The 9952-nt window shown below is 42.9% G+C and overlaps 1 non-coding gene and 1 pseudogene across 1 annotated transcript; both read right to left on the reverse strand.

Annotated features, from left to right (window-relative positions):
- Positions 1-995: 995 nt before the first annotated feature.
- Positions 996-2205, reverse strand: Sqstm1-ps1 (sequestosome 1, pseudogene 1; annotated as a pseudogene).
- A 6968-nt stretch (positions 2206-9173) lies between these two features.
- On the reverse strand, positions 9174-9299 carry LOC120099510 (small nucleolar RNA SNORA17). Its single transcript, XR_015647241.1, has one exon. It is a non-coding gene; the product is annotated as a small nucleolar RNA SNORA17 (small nucleolar RNA).
- Positions 9300-9952: the final 653 nt, after the last annotated feature.

The following is a 9952-nucleotide window of genomic DNA, read 5'->3' on the forward strand; positions in this document are numbered from 1 at the left end:
GTAGGAGAAGAATGTACAAATGAGTAGCCTAGGTTCCAAGTTATAAACGGAACATGACTCAGACGCCCCCCCCCCTTTTTTTCTTGAGGAAGTATTTCTAAAATCATGGATCTGGTCAAAACATTTTGATTCTTGTGATATTTTTTTCTGAAGACACCTGGGTAAGACTGAGAGAAATGACTTTTAGAATTTTAAATAAAAGTTTTTTTACTGTTAGTCCTGAGAAATTAAGCCCTTACCTACCCCCTTTTGTTTTAAGTATTTGATATTTTTCAGTAATAAGTTAGTTCGTTTAGCTATGGCTTGTCTTGATGGTTATAGGAAATACCCTAAGAGACATGAATTTCCCAGTTGGCAAAAGGAGATAAAAGTTTTTTTTTAAGTGCATATGCCATTTTAATACAGGTTACTTAAAAATCAAGTCAGAAGAAGCTGCATGTGGGTTTTGTATTTTAAGCATTAATATTAGACAAAACCCTAAACTGTGGCCATTAAGACAATTTATGGTAAGATCCTTCAGATAAACACTCCATGCTCCAGGAGGCATTGCCTGCCATCTTTCCCTCACTATGTACAGCCCTCTCTAAACATAATGGCTTTATTTGTTGAAAATAACTATCAGTTGTACTAATCCCTTTTAATAAAGCAAACACAAAAAGGTTATCAGGCAGGAATGATGGACCTGGTGCAATGCTGACGGCAAGAGCAAGTAGAGTACAGCGTGCCTCCATGGTTCCCTGGCAAAGGCCAGGTCCAGGGAAAGCAGAGGAGCCCAGTCACAGTTGTCTGGATGTGTTCTCAGGCATCAGCATGTGCACACTCAGAACTCTTCTCCCCTTATGCACTTTCCTACTGCCTTAGAAGGCATCACACATTCCCACCTGAAGATTTTAGAATGCCAGGACACTGGGCCTGTAGAAGCCCTACTACTACTACTCTACATGATGCAACTAGAAGACACAGGATGTGGGTTGTGGGACTTGGCCACAGCACCGTCACAATGGTGGAGAGCACTTTGAATACTGGGTTGTGTTCAGAGCAGCCCCGATGTCATAATTCTTGGTCTGTAGGAACCTGCTGAGCCAGCCGCCTGCCTTCATCTGAGAAACCCATGGACAGCATCTGGGAGAGTGACTCAATCAGCCTGAGATCAGTCTCTGGTGGGAGATAAGGGTTCAGGGTAGCTCCCTTCAGCCCTGTGGGTCCTTCCTGTGAGAGTCTAGAGAGCTTGTCCCTTCCAATTCTGGCATCTGTAGAGACTGGAGTTCACCTGTGGGTGGGTCCACTTCTTTTGAAGATAAATGTGTCCAGTCGTCATCTCCTCCTGAGCAGTTACCTGACTCCATTTGTTCCTCTGGCTGTCCCACCGACTCCAAGGCTATCTTCTTCATCTGCTCTGTCAGAGCCTGAGCATGCTCCTCCCCGGCCCTGTCAGGTTTGCTGACTTCCAAGGAACAGCTGCTTGGCTGAGTGGCACTCTTGTCTTCTGTGCTTGTGCTGGAACTTTCTGGGGAGGTGGGTGTCAGGTGGCTTCCCCTCCCTCCATGTTCCACATTAATGTCAGCTTCAATGCCTGACTCTGCTGTGGGGCAAGGGCGACCATCCCCTGCTTGAGGAGGACCTGGGTTCCAGTTCCCTGATGGACCCATCTTTTAGCCAGGCCAGCCAAAGTGTCCATGTTTCAGCTTCCGAAGCCAGCGGCTATGAGAGAAGCTATCAGAGAGGTGGCCAAAGGGGTTGGGAAAGATGAGCTTGCTGTGCTCCCTGTGCAGGCCCTTCCCCTCGCAGACTCTGCACAGGTTGTTGTCTGGGCACACACTGAACTTAGAGCGAATTCCCACCACAGGCCCGTTGCAACCTTCACAAATCACATTGGGGTGCACCATGCTTCGGGCATTCTGAGCACATGGTGGGTGATGATCCTGCCAGCATTCCTTCTTCTCTTTAATGTAGATGCAGAAGATGTCATCTTTAACGTAGGACATGGTCATTGTCAGCTCCTCATCACTGGAAAAGGCAACCAAGTCCCCATCCTCATCTCGGGGGGTGGGGGGGTGAGGGTGGGGTGGGAACAGCACAGCCACCTGGATCAGCAGCCTCTGTCAGGTCCCTGGGCCAGAGGCAGAAGCAGAAGCTGAAGTGGTGGATCTCGCTGGCCACCTCCTCCTTACTCAGTAGATAGGCCTTCACCATGAGCAATGCCATAACTGTGGACTAAGCACAGACGAAACAGCTGGGTGATAAAAGTTTTAAGGGTATAAAAACAACAACAAAACAAAACAAAACAAAACAAAAACAAACAAAAAAATCCCCTCATTTGTGTTGATCTGTTTTAGGATGCCCACACAGAGAAAGCAGTCAGTAAATGTCTGCAAGTCACTCAAATGAGCTCACAAGTTTGAGCAGCAGCGTAGATAATCCCTGGAAAGTTAACACAAACAAGGACACATTTAGAATGCACAAAGGAATTCATGTGAGTAACATCAAAATCATTTGGATGAAGACCACAGGGGGTTGACTCTTCTTAAGATGGTGCAATGCATCTCAAGGGAGAGGATCAAATAATCCTGAGGTCGTGCCTGTGATAGCAGGACTTGTTTGTGTAAAGCTTCAGCACCTTGATGAAAGGGGGGGAAGCAAGGAGCCTTTTGTAAAAAAAATATGACAAAAAAAGGATATGGCTAAGTAATTAGAATGATGATTTCTTTCTGTGAGAGGGCAGGCAATTCTGTGGGATCTACAAAGGAAACTTTGAATGGAGGTAAATGCTGATAACACAATGAGTCTGAGGTAGGAGCCAAGATGACTTGAAACACATCCCTTTATATCTCAAGATAATTTCAATTTTCTTTTAGAAATTTCAGAGGAATGGCAGACCGTTTTTTGCTCTTTTAAGAGGACGTATCTCCTTTTTACATGTTATGTGAAATTTCATTATTTCCCATTCAGGCCTTTTCTTCCATTAAGCCCACATGCAAGCTCTTAAACATTATATGTATATAGTAGGATGTCTTGAGTCACATAATAAGAATCAATGAACTGGAAAGACTGATCTGGGAATGTTTTGAAGCAAACAGGGCAGCCAGAATTTCCTCCTACTGTGTAATGCTTGCTCCAGGAATCATAAGAGGATACCACATCCCAGCATCAACATGCCACGTTAATGACTCCTTGTTTGATCTATTGGCCCCATCTGCTAGAAATTTGGGGAATATTAAAAACCATAGGTGAATTTCTGGTGCTGATGGAGGTCTTATATGGTCTCTCTGAAACTGTTCTTGCATTAGCATTAGCTGGTGTACATGTTTGAGTTTGTCCCCTTAATCAGAGATGTATTTCAGTGGCCTTTAGGATATTCAGTTATAGAGATATCACAACCCCACTGAGGTAGTCTCTACCCTAAATGGAGAAAGACAAGGGTAAAATATGGGGTTGAAAAATAGCAGTTTTGGGGGCTGGGGATTTAGCTCAGTGGTAGAGCGCTTTGGTCCCCAGCTCCAAAAAAAAAAAAAAAAGAAAAGAGAGAAAAAAAAAAGAAAATAGCAGTTTTGTTTTGGAACACATAACATTTTTGAACTTTGTAGAGGACTAGTTTTGTCACAACCCCCGAATATCTAAAACTGGAAGCTGAGTGTGCCAATTAGAAATCGGGGATTGTTTAGTTGCAATTGACATACCAGATCTTGTGTCTATAATGCCTTTTATGTGGAGCCGGATTATGAAAACTATAATATAAGGTTTATATATTATATTATATTATATTATATTATATTATATTATATTATATACTATGCTGAATCCAGTATGACTTTGAGAAGTCGAGTTCTTGAGTTTAGTAACCTTAATCAAGAATCTGTAGGGCAAACAAATTAGAGCTGGAGTTTCTTGGAGTAGCTCAGAACAAACCATTATATAAATTTGATGAGTATAATATGAACTAAATATATCTGGGCAAACAAAATATCTTTTTTATAGTCCAATTTAATATGCCTAATACCAAGCTCCAAGGAGTTTGTTGGAAGAAGTCCACATAGAATTGTGGGGATTCTCTTTACCTCTCCTATTAAATCTAATTTTAAGTCTTTGGTTATAAATAAGTCTAATCCTGAATTAATTTTAGTGGTAGTAATTAAATCTCTTCTTCTCTTTGGGTTAGGTGCACTGCTGTGGAGTTGGCAGCTGGCTTGAGTCTGTTGTTGTCATTGGGCCTGAGCACTGGAATTCTAAGCTGACACAGTAAGAGGACTTGTTTGTGTCAACATGCTGCCCCCTGGTGTCTATTTTCCAATTTCCCCAAATTGGATTGTCTTTGTCATTAGTTCTAGATCACAATGATTGGCCCAGTCAATACCCTTTTTATCTTTTGGCCTATTTGGGGGAAGGGTCCTATTATACTGAGGTTTAGTAGCAAGTTTTTCTTTACGTTATTTTTGGTAGTGGCCTCTTTTTACACATTTGAAGCACATAGATTCTGAGCTTTATGATCCTGTGTCAACATTTTGGCATGCTTTGATCATATCAGCAATATATGAGAAAGAGTAGCAACTACAGAATGAAGGGCTTTTTGCAATTAGAATTTGCATTTTCATAAGTTAATCAAAGGGATGAAGTGGCCTCGATATCGTTATCTGTCTTTCTATAACTTGTATAACAAAGTACATAAAGGGCTCTGTAGAATTTTGCATGATGGTGGAAAACTACTTTGAGGGAGTATTAAGACCAGGGACTTTATTCCATACACTTATAGAAGCTTGCTTGATTTGGCTATTAACCTATAGAGTGCTAACAAGCTGTTGGGCCACTGTTTCAATATTTTTTTGTCCAATCAATTGATTATACATTACATTTATTAGGGGATTCTGCTTTTGATTATGAAGCATAGACTATATTGAGCATGAAAGAGCGTACCCCAAAACGGGGAGCCACGTCTCTTGCTCCGATCACGGGGTGGGGTGCCCCCAGGAATCACGAGTAGCCATTCTTGATGTAACAGCAAGAGGTAGCTTTATTAACGAGATCCCGGGTCTTAGCCGGATCACGGGTCGACACGTATCTCACACAGGAGACAGAGGAATCGACCCCGAGCCTCCAGACTCGGGGGTTTATATAGGGGAGGTTAGGGGCATTCTCACGGTTACACATGATTGGTCATTTCAAATGGTGCACAGTTACTTTCGGCGCGAAATTACATCAGCAAGGAGTACGTGCTCTCTAGCAGCTCGGCAGGTGGGTAGGGTGGCTCATCTCACTCAGGGGGGTGAAGGAAGTGGAGGGGGTGGCTACAGATGGTCAATGTCCTTGGGGCTGATAGCTGGTTTGGCAAGTCCTATCTCTGGCTCTCCCTCAGGCACGTCCGGCCCTGCACATCCGGACTCTGACAATGAGTAACCTTTTTAAAACTCTAGTTCTACAAGCAGTGGTAAGAATTGTTTTCATAAGGGATTGCCAATCAAAAGGTCACATTTCACATACATTTGTGATAGTATCTTTTAAATGGTTTTGAACCCCATTCTCTGTAATATTTTTGTTTTTAGATCTTTATATATGGTATATTTGGACCCTTCATGGCCAAGATTTGGTCCTACTTCTCTAATGAGTGCAAGCACAGTCACAACCTCTTCTGCCTGAGAAGCTTCTTCATGGCATTTTTGGAAAGCACTTTGTGGGCATGGAACATTTACTGTATTACCATTTAGCAGAGAATTAGACAGAGGAGGTATGCAGGACTTAGTAGGAGGGAGTTTTCTGGACCTTCCTTCTACTTTTGGTAAGGCTGTATAACCTGGTTCCAAAGAAGTAAATATTTTAGTAAAACTGGTCCATTGTGAATCAGATGCTCCATGGTCAGGATACCAGGGACAATATTTAGTTTCTAATTTTAAGATTATATTTTCATTACATTTCTCCATACCTTCCCTTCAAATCCTCTCATATACCCTTCCTCACTATTCTTCAAATTCATGGCCTCTTTGTTTTTGCTATTATTGTATGCATATGTACACACATGTGCATGTGCATGTGCCTGTGTGTGTGTGCACATAAATGCATATTCCTAGATACAATCTTTTCAGTTCTTATAATGCTGCCTATATATGTTTTCAGGGCTGACTGACACTGGAAAACCAATTGGTGTGCTCTTCCCTGAGGAAGGACACTTCTATTTCCAGCTGTTTTCAGTTGTCTATACTTTTGGTATAGGGTCCAGGCCTTTGTGGTTTTATCCAACCAGCTTGGAAAGCTAATTTGTGTCAGCTTTGCTCATCTCAGACAGGAACTATCTATCTATCTATCTATCTATCTATCTATCTATCTATCTATCTCTATCTATCTATCTATCTATCTATCTATCTATCTATCTATCTCTATCTATCATCTATCTATCTATCTATCTATCTATCTATCTATCTATCTATTATCTATCTATCTCTATCTATCTCTATCTATCTATCTATCTATCTATCTATCTATCTATCCATCTAGTTTTATTGTCATTTGTGAATTTCACACCATGCACCCTAATTCCACTCATCTCCTCCCCTTATGCCACCCTTGCAACCTCCCCATTAGAAAAAAAAATCTCACTGCAGAAGCTGTAGTGTGTTGCAGTGTGCCCTGCAGTATATCCTTTTGTTCATACTTCTTTCTTGCAAATGTTCATTGCAATGACTTCTTGAACTGGTACAAAGTTTCTGGCTTCTGATACTTTATCAATACAGGATCCTCACTGGGACTCCTTTAAGATAGCCCATTGTTACTCTGTGACTTGGAGATCCTATAGTTTTGTATTTGTAGGACCTTCATGCACTTCTGCAGTTCATCAATGGGATAGATGTTGAGGTGAACCAATTCAAAGCCTTGGATCTGGGGCTGAGACATATCTAGGCTAGTCAGCCCAAAGGCTCTTTCAATCTTCTTCTCTTAGGACTGGTTCCCCTGAAACCCCAACACCCAGGGCCAGCTTTACTGTATTGCTCAGGTGGAGGGGAAGGACCAGCCCCTCTACCTCAGGGCCAGCTCTCCTGCCTGATGTAGGTGGCAAGGGGCAAGAAGAAGCTGGCATTTGTCACTTGAACATGTCACCACATGGTAGACAAATGGTGGGGCCAGCTCTCCTATACTCACATGTAGCGAGACTTTTGGTTTCTTTAAAAGTTCAGTTAAGTTATGTAAACATGTTTTTGTTTTAATCCCAGGTATGGAATAAAGGGCTGCTTCAGATTATCCACAGCTGTGAACTATTTGCCTTGTTAGTGCTCTGGCAGGGGCATGATTCTGTCAGCTGCAGGTACTTTAATTGCAAGGACCCTGGGTGCTAAATAAAATAGATTAAAAAAAATAATGTCATCAAGTGGTGCCTAGACATAGAGCAAAGCAAAATGGGAAACTTAGTATCTAATGCTGTAGAAGAGATGTCAGGATATGAAGAAATGAAGGAAGAATGCAAGGATGTACCTTAGCTCCAGGCTCAGCAGCAAGTACGAGCCCTTTCAGACAAGAGCAGCTGAGAGCTACTAGGATATAGAAGAAACTACTGATCTAAAAAGTGTTTGGTTCATTGACAATCTCATTTTAAGGAAATATCAAGTCTCATTAATGTTAGAGAAAAACATTTTTTTTCTTTAGATTCAAAGGGGGAATGAAGTGAGAGTTTTGACATTCTCCCTTTCCTGGTGCTATTTACTTCCCAAGCATTTCCAACTCTACCTGAAATTTTTCCAGTTGCCTGTCATAACCCTCCATGTCTAAAACCAAATTATGTCATATGAACATGTTTTTTTGTTGTAATCTTAGGTGTGGGATATGGTGTGACTTCAGAATTTCCACAGTAGAAGACTATTTGCCTTGTGCCTGTTCTGGCAGGACCATGATTCTGCTAGCTGTAGATAGTTTAATTTTGAGAACTCTGGTGAGTATATAAATGCTAGAGTGGGTGGAGGGACTCTGAATAAGAAGGCAACTGCTGGTTCCCACTGGTTGCTATTGTTGCAGTTTGATTAAAAGAAGTTGGAGATACCCTGACAATGAAGATTGGACTTGCCCCCAAAGAAACTATGTCTCTATTTAGTAGGAAGTAGCCTATAGAACTCTATACTCCCTTTTCCCCTCTAACCTTCTTTCTCTCCTACCTAGTGTTGGGAGTGGTGGTGGAAGGGATTAGGTTGGATAATAGTTAGAAGGGAAGTAGATACTAAAGAACCCAAAGGAAAGAGCAAAATAAAACAGTGCCTACATTCATACCCCCAGGCTGGCTTCCCTGCTCCCCTGCCACCAGGGTCAGCTCTACTGTGCTGTGCAGAAGAGGTGCAGGACCAGCTTTCCTGAGTACTGCACCTGGCGAGGGGCAGTGCCAGCTCCCCTGCTCTCATGACTCCAGAGCCAGATCTCCTGCTTGCTGCAGATGGTGAGGCGTGAGTGAGGTGGGAGAAGGGTATCTCTCCTTTTTCCATGCTAATGCACAGAAGTCGAAGGGTAGGGCTAGCTCTGCCACACTTATATCCTCAGGGCTGGCTCACCCACTGCTTTGGCAACGTGCAGTGCTGCTCTCTGGAGTACTGCAGCTAGTTAGGGGCAGGGGCAAGGGCAGGGGCAGGGGCAGGGGCAGGGGCAGGGGCAGGGGCAGGGGCAGGGGCAGGGGCAGGGGCAGGGGCAGGGGCAATTTTCCTGCTCTCCGGTCCCCAGGGTCAGTTATTCCACAATGCCCAGGTGAGGTGTGGGGCCAGTTCTTCACAGCCCAGACCAGGAATGTGTCTCTATTGATGGTAACAGAACCCTGTTGCTGCAGGGCCAACAGACTGAGACATAGCAGTGCAGTACCATAGTCTCATGTAACACCACTGAGTCCTTACTACCCCCTGAGTCTCCAGTTCTACATCCTTTCATTGTGCCCACATCCTCTATTTCTCTTCCATCTCTCCGCTACTTAATTGCTTCTCTTAGTGGTAACCTGGGTTCTGTGTGTCTGGGGACATCTCAGGAGTGGTCTCAGAATTGCTAAGCTTAGTTCAGCAGCTTCCCTGCATGTGCATTATCGAGCTTGCAGGGATCATCTTAGGCATGGTCACACCCCCAGCCCTACATGATGTTAGACTCATGGTCATCTCAAGCTATCTCCCTGACTGGGCTTTGTGGTGCCAGTCTAGTGGTCATCTCAGGCTTGCTTTTTTCAGGGAATGTTTGTTAGGTTACTAATTATTCAGATGTTCATTGATCAGTATACCTATAAACATAGCCTCTTTCCTCTGTCACCTACTCAAGCACATGTGACAGAGAAGCTATACTTGAAGGCCTCTAATGACAAGAATAATATTTTTTTAAAAAAGTAATAGCCAATAGTTTACAAGTTTGTCTTAATGGCATTTTGGCTCCAATTCCCTTAAATAAAATTTTTCTGTTCCTAAGGGTAGTGGTTTGAAGGAGAATGGCCCCAGTAGGCTCATGTATTTGAATGCTAGATCCCTAATTGGTGGAACACTTTTGAAGATTATAAGGTGAGGCCTTATTGGAGAAGGTGTGTTGATATGAAAATTTATGGATTCTTTGGAGACTCGGGTCATAATGATGTTTTGCTGGGCCAGACATAGGTGAAAGGATGTTTTGCCAAAGCAGACACAGGTAAGAGGATATTTCACTAAGGCAGACAAGTGAAAGAATATTTCGCTGAAGCAGACACAGATGACAGGTTGTTTCCCTGAAGCAGACCCCTGAAAGAATGCATGATGTTTAGAAAGAATATAAATATGACCACAGATAGTGGGGTGAGGTTTGTACTTTGGTTTGCCTTGTAACACTGCTAATCTCCATTGAGGATGTGCTGACACGGGATGGCCTCTTACTGCATTACTGTTCTTCACTTGTCATAGCTTCATAGAGAGTAACTCACCAAAGAATTTCTCACGATATGTGATTTTCTGGCCCCTTCTTGCTGCTTCCATGAACTAGCACCTATCTAGTT

The sequence above is a fragment of the Rattus norvegicus genome, chromosome X, assembly GCF_021556685.1.
Source record: "Rattus norvegicus strain SHRSP/BbbUtx chromosome X, alternate assembly SHRSP_T2T, whole genome shotgun sequence".
Taxonomy (NCBI): Eukaryota; Metazoa; Chordata; class Mammalia; order Rodentia; family Muridae; genus Rattus; species Rattus norvegicus.